At 58.8% G+C, this 18,671-nt stretch overlaps 1 protein-coding gene across 2 annotated transcripts in view; it reads right to left on the minus strand.

The window, feature by feature from the left end:
• Nucleotides 1-18,671, minus strand: part of RAI1 (retinoic acid induced 1) — a 116,345-nt gene that overhangs the window by 69,279 nt on the left and 28,395 nt on the right. For both annotated transcript variants that reach the window (XM_064582218.1, XM_045889718.3), the window contains exon 2: nucleotides 8,004-8,142. The gene's annotated coding sequence lies outside the window, so the exon portion shown is untranslated. The remainder of the gene's footprint in view (nucleotides 1-8,003; nucleotides 8,143-18,671) is intronic.

Below are 18,671 nucleotides of genomic sequence, written 5' to 3' on the forward strand. Positions count from 1 at the left end.
CCTCGAGAGCAGGTCCAGCAATAGCTCCGTGCAGGGAGGGAGGATGCTCTTGTCCAGTCAGGCCCCACCACTTAGAATTGGAGGCCTCAGTTCTGAGGGGGGACACTGAGGCCCAGAAAGGCTCACGGCAGGCCAAAGGTCACGCAGCCCCATGGTCGGGAGTGGGGTGCTTTTCCTGATCCTCCCTGGCTTTTCTCCTCATTGGCTCATTTTCCACCTCAAGCCTGGGCTCCAGCTGTGTTCCCTGCCTTCAGGATAAAACCCTTCACGCCAGTCAAGGCCTCAGACTCCTTTTCAGCCTCCGCTTCTACCTCTTGCCTCCCATCTCTGACCTTCTAGAGCTCTCCTGGCTCTTTTGACCTTCTAGAGCTCCCCTGGCTCTTTTGTGCCTCCAGGTCTCCCTGTGGTCAAATACTTCCCCTTTCAGACCCAGGGCCCGTGTTCCCCCGGCTGGCAGGCCCACCCTGACTCTCCCCGGGCACGGCCTGAATGTGCCTCTTCTGGGCTGTTGGCAAACGTCTGCCGAATGCTGAATGAAGGACTGAAGGAAATGAAACTCGACTTAGAAACCAGGTGCCCATCAGATGCCCACGGCCGCCCCTCCCCACTGAGCCCCATCAATGGCAACAGCTGCGGGAAGTCGGTCGTGCGTGTAGAAGACGGGTCAGGCTGACCTGTTCCGGTCAGGCCCCGGCACCCCTGTGTGGGGGCCCTCTGCTCCCACACCCTCACCTCTAAGACCACTAACGAGGGCCAGGGCGAGTGTGGGATGTGCATGAGGCTGGGACGGTGCACGGTTCGCAGGGCCCTGCAGACTGAGGTTCAAGGCTGGGCACAGAGGGTGGGTATGGTACCTTCTGGGTCAGAGCTGGGGCAGGGTGTGTGTGTGTGTGTGTGTGTGTGTCTGAATTTGGCCACAGGCGGGTTGCTGGGTTAGGTGACAAGAGGCACAAACCAGGAGGTGTGATGGGAACATCTGAATCCTGGTTCCTAAGAAGGTGGGTGATGGGCACCCTGGGCTGCATCCCCATATGGTGCCCTGGCAGAGCTGAGCTGCTGCACCCCATGAAGGCCAGACGGCCCCCACCCGCTCATTAGCTTTGCCAACTGGCCCTGTGGGACTGAGAGGTTGCTGGCCCCTGCATTATGCAAACATGAGTTCAGCTTCTGATCACTCCTCCAAGGTAATAGGTTTGCATTTTAAGCAGGGCTTTCAATGCTTTGACCCTGGGCTGTGACGAAAGGAGTCATTTCAGGCCCTGGGAAAGGGTTTTTGGGGAAGGCAGATATCCTATGGGTCAAGGTGCTCCTGGAAGGTGGCACCTTGCAGGGATGACCTGGGGGAGGCAGAGTGGCTACCTGCTTTAGCTCAAAGGGCTTTTTGTGGGATCAGCAGTATCTGCCTGCCTCTCTTGCAATTCTGACCTTGGGAACAGGTGGATGCTGACTTTTTGGGTCTGATTTGCCTCTCTAATTCCTCATGACATCATTTCTGGTCCCAGCATCCATCCCTTGGTCAAGATCCCCCTAAGAATGTGGAACTTGGTCCAGGAGGACCATCCCCTCCCTCTTACCAGACACTACCCTTGGTAATGCTTTTGCTGCGGGGGGGGGGGGGGGGGTCCTATGAAATTCTTAGCTCTCTGGAGGTTTCTACTGAAATGACAGTCACCTCAACCCCAGAATGTCTGCTAGAAAGTGTGGAAAGAGTACAGCACGTCTCCCTCCCTAGAAGCCAGCAAACCCAAGGCCCCTGCCATGTTAACACACAGGTGCCCTGAATGGACAGATGCACGGATGAACACTTAATGAGCCCCTCTGTGCATCCCGATGCTTCTAGACATATGAACAAACTTGACCTGGTTTTCCTTACTCTTCTGACAGTGCTGTCAGGAAATAGCCATGATCCCCACTGCCCAAAGGGGAAACTGAGGCTCAAAGAAGAAGAAGTCCTTGCTTGTGGCCAGGCTATCATGTGCTTTTGGGTGTGGCTGACCTAAAGCGGGGTGTCCTCCTCTCCAAGAAGCCTGGCCTGGGCGCACAGGAGTGTGTGGGACAGGAAGGGATAGGGCAGGGGGCCACCCTTATGGACAGCTGGGTCCCCACACATGCTGAGCTAAACCAGTTCGCCCAAGCACCTATCACTTAAGAACCATGACAACACTTGATTCTGGGGTGTAAGCTGAGGGTCACCTGGTTTATTATTACTATGGCTACTTTCTATTCCTGCAGGCTTTGCGAGGCTGACTGGGGGCGAGGTAACAGGGTAAGGCAGAGTGTGACAAGGCCCAGATTTTTTTTCCAGAAAGGTCTTGGTGGCATACACCCAGGAATATGGGTACACGGTGGCCAGCCCCAGGCACTAAGGGGCACCTGTGGCTGGTCTTCTATGGAACTGTTAGTCACTTTATGGGGGACAGTGAGAGGGAGGGGAGGAGGCCCTGCCCAGGATGGCGAAGGTGACGAGAGCCAGACCAGAGCTGCCCAGGGCAGCGAGTCATCTGGCTTCCCACATGAACAGACACCACAGCCTTATGCCCTGGGCAGCTTGGGCCTCAGAAAGGAACAATCTCAGGGTGCCAGGGAGGATAAGAGGGCCTGTCCTTGACATCTCAGCTCCCCAGGGTCCTGCAGAGGGAGGACCCCTCATCATGGGAGTTGGGGGCAGCTGGGAGCTAGGAAGGGGGGGTGTCTGGGGCTTAGGGTCAGAGAACTGGGTCCAGCCTGGGGTCCCTAACTCCTGGCTCCATGACCTCAAGCATGTCACTTCTCTATAAAATGGGAACCGCAAACACTGACTTTCAGGATCCGTGTAAACAACAGGACCAGTGCCTAGCGCTAGCGGGGATCAATGGAGCCTGGTGGCTGCCAAACAGCTCCGGGGACCTCACAGAGCACCACCTGGGGGCTGGAGGAGGTAGGGTGGGGGTGGTGGCCTTTAAAATTCGAAGGAGAAGCTCAAATCTGCCTTGGGCATATACCCCCACTACCTGGCCACTCAACCTCCCCCCTCCCACCGCTCCCCGGCCAGGTGCGCTCCCCTCCGTGGGGTGCGCTCTGCAGCCAGACCCTGCCCCATTCTCCACCCTCTGGTCTCAGTCTCAGCCTTCCCGGCCAGGGGGATGTGAACAGGAATGGCTCAATCAGGATATAATCGTTTTTAATTAACGTGCGGATCATTTCACAGGCTGATCTCCTTGGAGACCAGAGGGAAGACGGTCTTTTAAGATTTTCTTTTGCCTCCCCCCCCTTTCCCAGCTGAAGGCCGCCCCCCTTCACCCACCCAGCCGCAACCTTGAAAGCACCACAAAAGCCTGCTGCCTGGATCCCTCTTGGGGCCATTAGCAGGAAAGTGTGTGCTCACACGCAGACAAACATGCACGTGCCCAAGCTCAGGGGCGCACTCTCCCCCCACCGGAAATGCACAAATGGGATCAGAGACTCTCAGACATATGCACACACCCACAGACATGGCACACGCAGGGATACACACAGATTCGCACACACACTCAGACATGCATGCAGGCACACGTGCCCAAGCTGGAAGACACGCAGACCCCTTCAGAAATATACAAACAGGGTCCAAGGCACACGCACCCGCGCGCGCGCGCACACACACCCAGGCTGACAGGCAAACCGACCCCCACACAAACAGGCTCAGACACACAGACATGGGCATACACAGGCACGCATGGATGTGCATGCATGCACGGGGACGCGTCCAACGCACAGATACACACTGCAGAAATGCCCAAATAACCCACGCTCGTGGGAGGGCTGCGCTTAACCTCGACAGCCAGCTGGTGTCCTGGCAGTGGGGAAACAAGGTCCCTGTCTTGGGATGGGAAGTCTGAGCCCCGATCACCTTGCCCCCTTGAAGCACCCAGGGTCCCAGCCCCCTCCCTGAGGGTGCCCGGCCACCTGACCCGCAGGGGAACCCGGGAACAGAAGCCTCAGAGGTCTTGCCTCCCTGCCACCCACCTGGTCTGGATCATTCTGATCCCAGAGCCCGGCCAACAGCTGTTTCGCTCAGCCCTCACAGAGCCCACCCGGACATCCAGCCTTTCTGGTCATCCAATGTGGGCTAGCCCTGACACCAGCAGGGGACAGCTGTCCCCCAGCCTCTCCCCGGGGCGCCCAGTGAGGCTGGGGGGGGGCGTGGAGGGGGCTAGCTCTCTCCTTTCTTCATTTGCATTTTCTTCCCTCCTGACCTCCCCTCCCTCTTTTCTAATCCCTCCCTATCTCCCCTTCCTCCCCTCCTTCCCTCTGTTTCCCCTTCCTCCCCAGGGGCCCTCCTGAGGTCAATCTAAGATCAGAAGAAGTTTAAGATGTCGCCGGTCCTTCCCCACTCCCTCACGGTGGATATCTGGGCCAACACCTGCCCCCCAGCTCCTGAACAGACCCCGAGCTAGGTCTTTAGAAAAGTAAACTGAGGCACAGGGGTAAGGGCACAACCACGGGGATCCGCTGACATCTGCAGTCCCACCCCTCTTACTGCACCTGCTTTGGATCCTCAAATTCTCCTTCTGGAGAATGGGATGGCAAAGAGGAAGGAGGAGTTTTGAGGAGGGACAACAGGGCTCCCACGGCTGGCCAACCACAGGCTAGTAACTTCGGTAGCCCCAGAATCCGAGGACGGGGCCAGTATGCGTGACACAGAAAGTATGTGACAGGTTTAGGAGCCTATCTGGTGCTCCAGCTGGTGATGCCAGGGGCAAGCTGGGTACTTCTCCTCTCTTGGGGTCTCAGGCCCCCCCATCTGTGAAATGGGCAAGGTCAGCCTACAAGATCCCTAGGAACTCTTCCCACAAATAGAAACCAAAATGGCAGATCAGTAGCTGGTTCTTGGCTGCTGCGAGGCCCACCAACTGCTGTGTGACCTTGGGACTCACTTCCCCTCTCTGGGCCCCGGTTTCCTCGTCTGTCAAAGGAAGGGGCTCAGACAGGTGATTAATTGCCAAGGCTCTTTTCAGCTGACAGAAGGTTCTAGATTGTGAGGAAGGAAGGAGAACAGTGCCCCACTTCTGGAAAAATGAGGAGCCCATTTCTTCCACTGCAGGCATGTCTGAGTCTTCAGCATCAGCAACATCATTTTGAGGAAATCATCTTAAACATCACAAAAAAGTGCTCTGTGCAAAATATATTCACTACCTCATTCATCAGGAGCATCCAGAATGTTGAACAAAAGGGGAATAGTAAGTAAATGATGGCACATCCACCCGATTGGAAAAGCCTGAAGACATTAACCAGGGTGTTTATGAAGAGTTCGTTACAAAACAGGAAAAGGCTCCTGTTAACGCCAAAGAAGAAAGCAGGATATACATCTGAATACAGAGAATGGCCACAAAGTCTTTAAAAAACAAACCAACCCCAAGTCAAAAAAGACTGTGAAGAACAACATCAAAATATTAACATTGTCATAGCCTGCTGTCAGTAACCTTGTTTCCTTTCTCTCTCTGTCAGATTTTTCTCTGAACCATATTTTAAAATGTATATGTCGGAAAGGTTTCTTTTTTTAAATGACTAAATGCCACCAATTGAGAAACTTTCCCCTATCTCATTCATTCATTTATTCATTCATTCATCACGGATTCATTCACTCCCATGTTTGTCCAGCCAGAGCTGAGTGCCCATCGTGTGCCAGGCCCCAGGGCTCTAAGATCCGCAGGGAACACTTCTCACCTGCAGGAAAGAAATGCGTCTGTGTGGGGGGGGGGGGGTGGGCAGCGGGGGCTTGGGGAGAGGCCTCAGCCAGGCCTGCCCTCAGCTGCTAGGGTCTCATAGTCTAGCCTATGGATCAGACCAGACACTCACCCTTAACGGCCAAGCCTCCAGCTGTGGGTGGTTCAGGGTGGAGGTGGGAAGCAGGGACAAAGTGTAGAAACCACCTCCCCCCCCCAGGCCAAGGGTGATTCCACTCCAAGTTCCCTAACCCTGGCCCCTAACCCCTTTTCCCTCAGGGCTACAAGGCGGCTACCAGGCTGCTGTACCCTCCCTGGTCTCTGATTTCTGCTTCCCCCCAAGGTCCCTGAACAAGGCACCACCCAGCCAGGTCCTGTCCCGCTGCCTGGGGCTTGCTGCCGAGAAGCAGAGTATGGAATCTGCTAGCTCCTGTCAGCCAGTGTCACGCTGTTAGCACGTCAAAGGGTCCGACAGTGTGTCCCTGCTGTGTGGGGGCTGACAGATTTCTGGGGAGGGTTAACTCTTTATATTCCTGGACCCAGCCACAGAACAGCCTGAAAGCAGTCCGCCACCGCCCCCCAAGGTGCCTCCCCTCTCCCCCCCAGGAATCCCCTTTTTAAGTAGGGAGAAGGATTTCCTCCCCCTGCCCGGGTTGCCAGCTTGGGGGTCCCCGGGCATGGCTCCCTACCCCGGGAAGAGAAAGAGGAGAAACCCCCTTTAGCTCCCTCCGATGCTCGCCTGGGAATCCAATTAAGACAGATTTCCATTGACTCTTCTCGGCCCCCACTCCTGTTCCAACTGGGCCTTCACCCGTTCCACACCTCCTACGCCCCCAAAGGAGCAAAAGGATCTAGGCGCTTAGAGTACCGAGAAGCTTCTGACCCCGCGACCCCTACTTTGCGTTGAAGCCCCCCCACCCCAGGACTGCGGTCCCCAGAAAAATCTCTGGTCTAGCAGTCCCCTCCCATGGCCCCAGTGGGAAAAGAAGTTCCCACTGCTCCCTCCCCCTTTCTCCCCCACCCCCCCGAGCCCTGAGGGAGGGGGCGAGGCATCCGGATCTCCGGGTCACCGGAGCAGCGTCTGCTGTGGATCGCAGGAGACAAACACTCCGTCACACACACACACATCACCCTCGGGATCACCTCTGAAGCCCGCATTGTACAGGAGGGGAGGAGGCCGAGTTGCGGGGAGGAGGCTGAGGTTGGGGGGGGGCCCTCCGACGTGCCTTAAGTCACCAGCCAATCAGCAAGCCCAAGAGGGGCCAGAATCCGCGACCCCCGGCCGAGAACCCCACCTTGCCCCCGCCCCCTCCCCCGCACAGCGCCATCCGACGTCAACGTCTCTAACCCAAACAAGCCCCTCCCCCAAGAAGTCCTCCCTCCCCCTCCCCCCTGCTCTGGGTCAGCAGCCCCCAGAGCCACCCAGCTACGACCCCCACCCCCGACGGCAAGGCGCGAGATTTCATTGTCAGCCTGGCCACTCAGGCGCGCGTGAGGCGGGGGGCGCAGGGCAGGGGGGCTGTGTGGCAGGCGATGGCGCGGGGAGTGGGGAGGGGTCTCCAGGGGAAGTGTTTGAAGCTGCTCCTCCAGCTCTGTCCAGATCCGGAAGCTGCCGGGGGAGGGAGGAAGGCGGGGGTGGGGAGAGCGCGACCTTAAGCGCTCGCAGGCGGCAAGGAGGGGCCGCGGCGGCCGGAGGAAGCGCCCGGAGGCGTCGGGGGCGCCGAGTCCCCGGGGAGGCAGCGCGCTCGGGAAGTTTCCCACCGGTTGCCTGGAGCAGGACAGGGTGCGCAGACGGCCCTCCCCGGCCTGACCCGCTCCAGCGCGCAGATTGCGAACTTGAGCAAAACTCCTTCCGTCTCCGGCGTCCCTCACCTTCCCATCAGCGGCCACCAGCCCCGCCATCTCAGCCCCCAGCCTTCCACCAGTGCCACAGTCGCCGAGACCTCTCACCAACGTATTGTGGAGGAAAGGGGAGGGGGAAGTCCCCAACACAACCAAACTGCGGCCACACACACACACACACACACACACAAAGGAAAAAAAAAAAAGAAAAGAAACAAACAAACAAAAAAGAAAGAAAATTCCTCCTCCTGAGACCGATTCCCTCAAGCGGCGTGGAAAACCCCCAAACAGGCAAATCTGCAACTCCAGCCAAGATCGCGGCGCGGCGGGAGGGGTGCCCGCGACCGGCGGCCACCACCGCCGGCAGCCCCCAGCTTTGGGGCAGCTCTGAGCGCGGCGGCGGCCCGGGGGTCCGGGAGCCCTCGCGCCCCGGAACGGCCCCCCCTCCCCGAAGACACAAAGCTCTGCCGCCAACAATACCTGCGGGCTCCTCCTGGATCTCCCGGGCGCCGGCGCTGCGCGTCTCGCCGTCTCCCTGTCCCCGCGCCGTCTCTCTCCTCCTCCTCTTGCGCGCGCTCTCCCCCTCGCCTCTCCCAGAACGCGGCGGCCAGATGAGATCCTTGGGAGAAAAAAATGTGAGCGCTCGCACGATTCCTTTCTCTCCGCCCGCCGCTCGCGGCGGCACCGGGCTCGCTCCTTTCTCCCTCGCGCTCCCGCGCGCGCCGCGCCTCTCGCGCCCCGCGTTTCCTTCTCAGCAGCCCCTGCGAGCGCCCTCAGTAGCCATTATTCACGGGCCACCGGGGGACAGGAGGTAATTAGAGACCGCCCCGTGGCCGCATCCACTCGGCAAGCGCGATGCGGGCGCGGGGTGCGCGCGGGGAGGGGCGCGCGACGAGGGGGCTTGGCTGCGCGCAGCCCGCGCCCCAGACGCGGGGGAGGGGAGGAGGAGGAGGGGGCAGGGAGGGAGGAGGCGAGGGGAGGAGTGGTGAGCTCGGGTAGGGAGCGGGAGGAGGGGGCGCCGGGGAGACGCTCCCGCGGCTCTCACCGCGGGGGCTCGGGGTCACCGGCTAGTAGGCTCCGAGGCGCTTTGGGGGTGGGGGTGAGTGTCTCCGTGTGTGTGTGTGTGTGTGTACGCGAGCGCGCGCCCGCGCGCGCGTGTGTGTGTCGGAGATCGAAGGGGAGGGAGGGAAACGCTTTAATATTTTTCCAGTGACTTACGAGCCAGTGGGTGAGCTCTTGGCTGCGCGATTAGGTCCGTGTGTGCATCGGTGTGGCTGTATTTTTCTGGTCTGTCCTACGTGTGACTGTCACGGGGTTTGGGGGTCTGGCTACGAGCTTGTGAGTGTGTTGCTGGGTCTCGGAGGAACTGAGTGATGCGGTGCTTGCGTGGAGTTGTGTTTGTGTGCGATCGTTTATAGAGGGTTGCGTGACTGCGTGGGTGGGACTGCGCCCATGTGGGGCTGCGTGTGTCCGAGGGGCTGTATGTCTGTGTAAGGTTGTGTGTGTAGGATTGTGTCTGCGTGGGCCCGAGTGTGTCTCGGGGGTGTTGTGTATCTGTGTGGGCTTGTTTGCGAGTGGGACTGCGGTTGTTGGGGTTGTGGGTCTGCGCGTGTAGGGGGCAGTACGCCTGTGCAGGGCTGTGGGTCGACGCGAGGCTGTGGTGTGTGTCTGCAGGCGGTCTTGTGTGTGGCTGCGTAGGGCTGTGTTCTGCGTGCCGGTCTGAGGCCCGGCGGGCGCGGGGGGCGGGGGGGGGGGCTCCGCGTGGTGTCGGGGATGGCACCGCCGCAGAAGAGCCGCTTAAGGCGCGAACAGGCTGCGCTGGGGTCGGGGCGCAGCGCGAAGAGTAGTGGCGGAGGAGGGGCGGGGAGAGAAGGCGGAGACGAGGGGGCCTTCATCCCGCCGCCCGCCCCCCCGCCCCCCCGCACCGGAGACGCAGTTGCCGGAGATCCTGGTTCTTGCCGGCTCCGCGGTCCTAGAGGCACTGGGTTTGGGGGACCCTGCTGGGCGGGGGAGACGCCTATGGGCTGGGGGCAGCGGGAACGGAGACTCGGAGATCCGGAGCAGCCCAGAAGTGCGCGGCGAGGGCTGCCCGAAGAGGCGGGTGGCAGTCTGGAGACCGCGGAGGACTGGGCCAAGACAAAGAAGAGCCGGGCCCGGGCCTCGCGGGGGGACCGCACCTCCAGGTTCCCCCCGCGGCGGAGGGGCAGCCCAGCCTGCGCGCTGAAGGCCGTTGCGCGGAGCCACGCGGCGGTGGCGCAGCCCCTCTTCGCCCTGGTCCGGGAGCCGCCGCCGGGAGCAGCTCCAGAGCCCTTGGGGCACGGGATTACGCGCCCCGGGAGGGGCCGCGGTGTTGGGGTGGGGGGGCGTCCAGAGCGTAGCGGGCGGGCGCCGCGCCCCGGGGCTGTGATTGAGCGCTCGCCCGGCCCGCCCCTCGCCAGGCGGCTCACCGCCCACGCAGCCATTCATTCATTCATCTCTCTGTCTCTCCATCTCCCCACCCTTCTCTCCATACACGTGTCCGACCTATCGTCCGTTCGCCCAATTATCGCGCCAGGGATCACACAGACGTGTCAGCCCTGGCTCTCTCCACTTTCTCCTGCTTGCCAGGCTTGTCTCGCTCTCCTCGGCCCCCCACCTGTGCTCCCCGCTCAGGCCCCTCTCGGTTCTGCCAAGAGGGGAGGAGCGCACCCACGACCTCTATCACATTTAGGTTTTGCTGTTCAGTGATTGCCCGACTTCCTCTATTAACCCCCCACCCTGCCGCTGCCAACCCCTCCATACATCCTACACTCCACTCCCACAGCAATTATGAGCCAAGTGGGTGTGGGGAGCCTCCTCCCCACCCTGCCTGGCCCTCCCCGGGGCCTGGGGGCCCCTTAGAGAGGGCCGTGGCAGGCAACACATCTCTACCCACTGCTTGAGTGCTTCCCTCAGCCCAACCTCCTCCAGGCTGCGGTGAGGGAAGGGGGGCGGGAATGGGGACTAGAAGGGGTTTCATGGGTTGCTGTGCCTCAAGGTCTTTGGGTAAGGGCGGCTAAGGCTGTGCAGTGGCTTGAATTGTCACTCCCAAACCTACCATTGGTACAGAGTCAAATGGGAAACAAAAAACACACATTTCTGGGCTCTGGCCCAGACCTAACCAACCCAAGTGCCCAGAGCCTTTGCACATGCTGTCCCCTCTGCCTAGGAATCAACAGCTTACAGCCAGGCTTGGCAATCACTGGCCCTGAGCATCTTAACAGCCTACCCAGACTCCGGAGTGCGGCTGCCCAGGGGCAAAGGGCAGGCCTCCCTCCCAGAAATGGACCCTTATGGGCCCTCTGGGCTGACCACTAGCTCACCTCGTAAGGATGCAGGAGAAACAAGCCAACGGTGGGCACCCACTCCCAGCCAGCAAGCCCTGGGCAGCCCAGCTCCTCTGTGGGCTCTACTCTTCCCATCTCTAGAATGCAGGCTACTTGGTCCCTGTCTTCAGTGACCTGGCCTGGGAACCAGGGTCACTCAGTCCTGAGGCTGAGGAGAAGCCCACCGTGTGCACCATTAGACAAAAAAGCCCAAATCCCTGCTGGGGACCACCAACCCAGTCACAGACTGGCCTGTAACCCTTATCATGGTGCTGCCTGACCCTCAGCCTCTCAAACTGTCCCTGTCACATCCTGATTCAGCCACTTCTTCCATACAGCTGGCCGAAAGGTCCAGATTGGCAGGTAGGGGTGTGAGGATGGTAGCGTGGGCCCCCTTCACTGGGGGGGGGGCAGGGACAGGCTCCCCTCGCCTCCCTGGTTTCAGAGTGATCAGAAGTGTCTGATGAGAGCCCATACAATCAGGCCCCCACCACCTCTCTGACCTCCTGCCCCACCCCCTGACTCACCACTTTGTCTTCTAGATGTTCCATGAGGTCACCAGACACAGGGCCTTTGCACTTGCTTTTCCCTCCAACTGGAATGCTCATCCCCACCTTCTAATGTACCATATAATGTATTTATTTAGGTATTTTGTGGTTATTTTTGTCTGTGTGTTCACTGGTGCTCCCTCCTGTACCTGGAACGGTGCCTGACATACATTAAGTAAGTGTGTGTTGAATGAATAAATGAGTAAATGAATGAATGAATGCGGCTGACCCAGCCCAGGGCTTTCTCCTCTTTGAACCAACAGCCCCTTTGGAGAAGAATGGGGGAAGGGGCTGGAGGACATCAGGGCAAGGACAGGTCACGTGACCGACACATTGGCCGTCACTCAGGGAAGCACTCTTCACGGATTCTGGATTCTGGGCACATGTACTAAGGGTTTGGAGGAATGACATGGTAGTGAGATGGCTTGTCCCAAAGGAGAGCCGAGCCCTTCATCTGTTCCAGGGGCCCCTCTGTCATTCTGGGCGCGGTGTGGCAGAGGGCTCCAGATTCACATCTGCCAAAGGCGGATGGAAACCCCTTCCAGAAGTGTTATCACGAAGGGGCATCGAGATAGCCCCCCAGGAGGGGATCTGCTCATCTCCAAAAGGAGAACCCCAGGCTGTAGAGCCATCAAAGGACTCAGCAAGAGCACACAGGCAGACATTCTGATCCCCACCTGACTATGTTTCTAGAGAAATCTCGCTCACCTCCGCCTGGCACAGAGCAGGTGCTCCATATGCATTTAGCAAATGAGTGAATGAAGAAGACACAGTGTCAAGATTCAAACTTAGGTCTACATGGCCCCCGAGCCCTTGCTTGCTTGTTCCATCAGACCCTCCCGGCAGGATTCCATGGGATCCTGGTGGTAGTACCCAGGACACAGCAGGAGCTCCATAAATGCGGAGGGAATGACTGGTAGGGGAGGCTGGGGTTTGACTCCACGGCTCGCCACGTGAGTCCTGCCCCAGGCTCTGTGGGGAGAGGGGTTCCCCATGCTTGGCTGGCGGGAGAGTTTTATGGGCCAGGGTGGGAGTGCTCACAGGTCTCAAAGGGCCAGATGCTTCCTGGTGAGGTGTGGCTGTGTTCAGGAGAGCCTGGCCTGGACAGGTCACTCTTTTGTTTGCCTAGCACCATCTGAATAGCTGCTCTCCTGCAAAGTGTGTGTCCAAATACCATTCCAGGGTCAAATAATAAACAGGGGCCAGGGAGGAGACCCCAGACAGGGGCCTGGGGAGTCGGTGGGGCAATGGGGGTCAGTGGAGCTGCCAGATGTTAGGCTCACTGACAGGCCACCAGGGACAGGGGGTAGCCGGGGGCCACCCAGGTGGGCACAAGAGGCAGAGAAGAGGGGTCTGGATTCCACCGACCAGGCCAGGCAGGTGCCATTAAGACAAAGAAGTCACGTTCAAGGTCAGCGCTGGTCTGGTAACCCCCCCAGCCCCTCCTGGCCTTGAGATGCCCCAGGTTAGAGGGGGGCCAGGCAGGTTTCAACATCTCTCTTACACATATTTACAGAGTAGTCAGCCAGCGATTTCAAATCTCTATCTTTCCCGCACATCGGTCACACCCCCCCATTTCAAAGACTGGGTCACTGAGTCCAAACAATCGACTTGCCCAAGGTCACAGAGCTTGCGTGTAGCAGAAGTCTTCATCCGTTTGCCTGGCAGACATTTACTGAGCACCTACTATGTTTGAGGCACTGTTCTATGTGTTGAGGATTCAGAGCAAGGAACAGGACAAAGCTTCTGTTCTTTGCGGTTGTGAGTCAGACAAGAAACAGAATGAATGGGTAAATTATATAGTATGTTACATTTAGGCGAAAAAATAAATAAAGCCAGGGAAGGGGACTGGGAGCATCTGGGAAAGGGCTGTGTTTTCACACTGGGTGGTCAGGGACCTTGCACTTGAAAACATTTGAGAACAGACTTGAGACACTAAGGTGGTAGGGCGTGCAGCTCTGGGGGGCGGGGGGGGCGGGAAGGTGTGCAGGCAGAGGGGACAACAAGGACAAAGGCCCTGAGGCAGAAGTAGGGTGAGAGTTTTCCTGGAACAGCTGAGGCTGGTGTGGCTGGAGCTGAGTGAGCAGTGGCGCAAGTGGGAAGAGATGGGGGCCACACCACGGTACTGTGTGTACCTTAGTAAGAACTTGGCTTTTATCGGGGGTAAGATTTGGTATCTCTGCAGTGTTCTGAGCAAAGAGGGACATGATCTCCCTGAGGTCCTCGCCATAGCCCCAGCTGCTGTGAAGAGAGCGGACATGGGGCCAGGGTGGGAGCAGGGAGGCCAGGGAGGCGGCCCCTGTGTGGGGCCAGGTGGACGAGGATAGGGCCTGGCCAGGGTGGGGGTTGTGGATAGCTGACAAGACACGGGATTCTGTATTTCTTTTGGAGGCAGGGCTAATAGGACTAGCTGGTGCATCTGGCTTGGGCAACCAGAATGGTCTAGGGCAGGTTCACTGGGGGAGGGGTGGGGAAGGGCAGGTCCTTAGGAAGGAATAAACCTGTCCCATCTTACAGGTTCATGAACTTCATGCCTCTTCAGACAGCTGCTGAAGAGGCCCCATTTTTAGCAGAGGGATAGGGAGCAGTGCCCTGCCAAGTTATTTTCCCACGCTGAGCCTCAATTTCCCCTTTTAATGAGCATGTCAGTCCAGGGCAGCAGCTGAGGGCCCGATGTGCCTTCCCTCCCTTGTGGCTTCTGTTGTCCCCCCAGACCAATGGAGTGAATCCGCTCTGCAGATCTCTGCTCCGGGGTACCTTTCTGGGGCACCCACCAAGTGTCAGGCATTGTCGGGGGCACAGGGGAGACAGCCGTGAGCAAAACAGACAGCCCCTCTGCCCTCGTGGCCTGGCATGGTCACTAAGCAATTCCAGTACTGTTACTTTCTGTCCCCACCCCCCAAAACCCTCCACCACCTAGCGAGTCCTAAGAGCTGGGCCACCGTGTGAGACCAAGAGCAAAACACTTGAGAAAATGTTTTTCTTTGTAAGCAAAGAACTTGATGTTTCAGCTGGGGGTGGGGGATCAGCATTCTACATCCCTTAAACTTTCGGAACATTTTCAAACATGCGGTGTGCCCCCCCCCTCCAGATGCCAGGGAGGGTAGTGGAGGTCAGAGGAAGATCTGGGGTCTCCCTATTTAGGTTCTGGCCAGAGCCAGGACAGGAGAAAGGCTTGGGAGCAGGGGGTGTGCACTTCATGATCTGCTTTGGGCTGGCCCTGAGGCCCTGCAAGGGGCTGGGCTGGGGTCTGCCCATCAGGGCCTGCGGAAACCCAACCAGTTCCTGCCTTTGATCTGCATGACCCTTGATCTCTGCTGTCTGTGGCTTTTTCTGCCATCTGTCTGTCCATCCATCCTTCTTTACTAGGCTGTGGGAGGCCACCACCAGATGAGGTCATACAGCTTTAGACTCAGACGGGGGCAGACCCACCTGCCATGGAATCCCCTTCCCTGGGTACAGGCTTCAGAGGAGGAATGTCGTCTGGGGCGGACGCATCCTCTCACCCTGGAGCCCCCTCAGCCTCACCCCCACGGGCAGTCACCTCCCTTTCTCAGCATCTGAGTGCACTAGAAGGTGCTGAGCTTGTGTCCCTGAGCTTGGAGGAGGCAAGGAAGGCCCTGCGTTCAGAGGGTGGCAGCTAAAGGCAGGGCTGGGAGTCGGGGTGGGGAATACTGGGCGGGGGGGGGGGGGAAGGGTCGCATGGGTGGAAAGACAGACAGAGGAAGGACGGAGGGAAAGAAGAGGGAGGAGGCTGAGGAGTAGAAGATGAGTGCAGGCTACCAGAGCAAATGCAGGGGAGACGGATGAAGGGATGACAGAGCAACAGGGATGAGGGGAGGGGAGGGCACCAGAGAGACCCGGGGAGAGGCACCAGGACAGGCAGGCGGCATCTCCTCAGCCCGGGGAGGGCCTGCCCTGCTCTGCATTCTCCCGTGCAGTCCTGGGTCCAGAGGACACCCCTTGGTTCCTGACCAGTGGCGCCAACTCCCCGCACATGTGGCCTGGCTGGGGTCCCGTCACGGCCATGGGAGCGGCCCACGGCCGCCATGGGAGCCTTCTCGCCTCTGAGCCCCCACCTCTCAAGTAGCTGCAGCCGAGGGCTCAAACCTGTCTTCTTGGCCAGGGAGCCCCAAGGGGCTGGGGGTTCTGTCCAGTCCTCTGTGTCAATACAGATGGCCCCCTGAACCCAGTCACTGACTGACCCTTAGCCACAGCCACATTCTGACCTTTGACCTCAGTCACAGTGTGTGCCCCCGGCCCTGACCCCAGCCCTAGCCTGACCCCCGCACTCTGCCGTGAATGGACTCCCATGGACACATTCCACCGGCCACTGGGGACCATGTGGGAAGGAGAGAAGGGGCCCAGCTCAGAGCCCTCCTGCCCCTGAGGTGGGGAGCACCATCAACCCCAGACACGGCCCACGCTAGGGCCTCAGGGTCAGGCAGTGACACTTTGCCTGAGCAGAGGAGACTGGCGCTGAGCAGGAGGCCTGCCTGGTCCAGAACGAGCAGGCCAGACAACACACGGACGTACTCAGAGCCTGACAGACCTACACACACAGTCAGACCCACCAGCCCAGCCCCGAGACCCTCGCACACGAAAACATACGTGCAAAGACACACAGATGCAAACCAAAGACACACAACCAGACGTGCGCATGCACACAAACACACCGGCCCCACCCCTGCCCCTTTTCACTGGGCCACACAGCTCCTGCGGCCCAGGCTCAGGGGCTCCCAAGGGCCCAAGAATGGGAATGACAACAGCTCCCGCGGCTTGCTCTCCTTCCAAGAGAATGTGGAACCTACCCTGAGCCCCAGTGGCTTCCTCTGCCCCCATCAAAGCGAACTCGGCGAGAGAGCAAGGATGACTCCCTCCCCTAAACTCAGGGCGGTCGCTGATGCCATTTTTTACAGAGACGGCCCCCATGTCACACAGCAGATGGGGGGGTTCAGGACACGCATAAACACACAGGCTCCCCTAGGTGGAAATACACGGGCACACACATCCATGTGTACGCACACTCACAAAACCAGAGACCCACATTTGTTTTAGATGCATGCGAGGAAAGGTAGACAGGGACACACACAAATGTGCCCACGTAAGGACACACAGGGCCTCCTCACTCGTCGTCATACTTGCACACAACCTGGGTGGCAGCCACCAGCCTCCGCATGGCCTTTGTTCCCGGACCCCAGAGCCCGTGGGTATCTCGGGGGGGCTCAACCGCTCCTCAGTTGACCCCTCCAGCCCTTTCCCAGCTCAATTCAGAGCTCTGTGGGCCTCCGCCCTCACTCCACCCGACGGCCCTAGGGATGCTGCCCCCAGGCCTTCTCTTGGCCTCCAGTTCCCGATCCCAGCCAGGTGAGGACCCCCGAAGTCCTCCTGACCCCGTCCCATCTGATGGCTGCAGCTCCCGCCAGGACCTGCGTTGGCTATGGCATGCCCTTTGTCTTTGGCACAAGTGGGCCAACTCCCTCCCTGCTAAGGGACAACCCAGTCCTGTCACCTCGGCCTGTCAGCCGCAGAATGGGGCAAGAGACTCAGGCCCAGCTTAGCTTCTCCCAGGGCAAGTGAGTCCCAAGGAACATTCGAGTGGAAAGCCCTTTTCAGGGGTGCCTCAATCCGCAGCGATCACCTCTGGAACAGAGAGAAGAAACTGCTGATCAAGAAGGAGAAGAGGGGTGGGAGGGTTGCTAATTGTGCTGTGTGAATTTTTTTACCACATGAGTGTATGAGGAGGAGGAGGGAGAGCTGGGGGGGAGGAGGGAGGGGAGGGAGGAGGAGGGGATTATTGTTCTTATGCTTTTCCTCCTAGTTTGGCTTCATCCCCACATTCCCAGTGGAAGCCAGGTGACTGTGCCACGGACAGGGGTGGTGTGCGGAGAGGGTGCTCACTCTGCTAAGCACCCCCGTGGAATCCTCCCAGAGATCCTCTGAGGGAGGTGTCTCTAGCCCATTTCGGAGATGTGGAAACAGCCTCAGAGAGTAGAAGAGAGAGCACAAGGTCTGAGTGACTTCGGGGGAAGGCTGAACCACGCACTGCCTGGTCTCGGGAGCTGTTCTCCTTCACCTGGTACACCCCGGGGCCCAGCTCAGAGCAGTCTAGCCTGGGCACAAGTGAGGAAGGGCGTCAAACCCCTGGCTTTAGAAGCCTGCCTGGGCTCTGACCTCTAGGAGAGTTACTAGGCGATGAAGTCACGGCTCCCATCCTCCCCACACACCCTAAACCAGGAAAGGTGCTGCTTCTGCCCTCCCCCAGAGCAAGCCTGGCCCTTCCGCATCTTCGCTGTGTGTCTCTGGGCGGCTCTGCACCCTCTCTGGGAGGAGAGGTGATGCTTCTGCTCCTGCTTCCCTCACCCGGGGGAAGGGGGTGATATGGGCTGGAAAGCAGCCTTCTAAGCTGTAATCTTTCTCCCTAAATTTAGCACAAAGTTCACGGTCTGAGACCAGGTGAATCCTCCCGAGCCCAGCCCCCCAGACAAGGCAGCTACAAGGGGCCTTCACTCGACCGACTGACAGGGCCAAGAGCCAAGCCCAACTGCCCACCAATAGGATGTCCTTCCAGCCCTGTTTCCATACATTTCTGTGGTGGAGAGGATTGCGGTCGACTTTCTCAGACAATCCATACCACTCCCAAAATGTGTGACGAGAGATTCACACCCAGCCGCTTCGCATTATGTTTCTGAGCCTCAGATTTTGTCACCTTTAAAATGGGAGACTGGCAAGGCCTGGGTTGTGTTGAGGATTAATGGAAATCTGTAGGTGAAAGTCACTATGGGGGTTTGCCTCATCATGGACTTTTGACAAATGCTGCTTCTGATGGTTATTATTCCCTCCTGGTCTATGGAGAGATGTGAGTTTTTGATCACTGGGATAAGTACCAAGTTTCAATTTTGTGGTGATCGTCTGAACATTTCATTCAGAAATCCTGCTCGGTTGTGCTGCTGGGGCCAAGGCTTTGTCCCCAGCACTGAATGACCCCTGACATGTGCTCTGGGCTACTCATGCCCAGATCCCCTTACAACCTCCCAGCAGCCAAGTGAGGGGCCTGGGAGCCCCGTGCTGCAGACCCAGAAACTGGGGCTCAGAGAGGGAGCTTAGGAGGAGTAGAAGCAACAGGAAGACAGATTTCACCTCCATATAAGGAAGAGCTTGCTAACAGGCAGAGCTGCCCAGAAATGGAATGAGTGAGCTGCCTTGGGAGGTGGTGAGCGGCCTGTGGCTGAAGGCGTGCAAGCAGAGAAAGGGGG

The sequence above is a fragment of the Mirounga angustirostris genome, unplaced genomic scaffold, assembly GCF_029215605.1.
Source record: "Mirounga angustirostris isolate CCGP_5_RB_7025 unplaced genomic scaffold, mMirAng1.0.hap1 SCAF_17, whole genome shotgun sequence".
NCBI lineage: Eukaryota > Metazoa > Chordata > Mammalia > Carnivora > Phocidae > Mirounga > Mirounga angustirostris.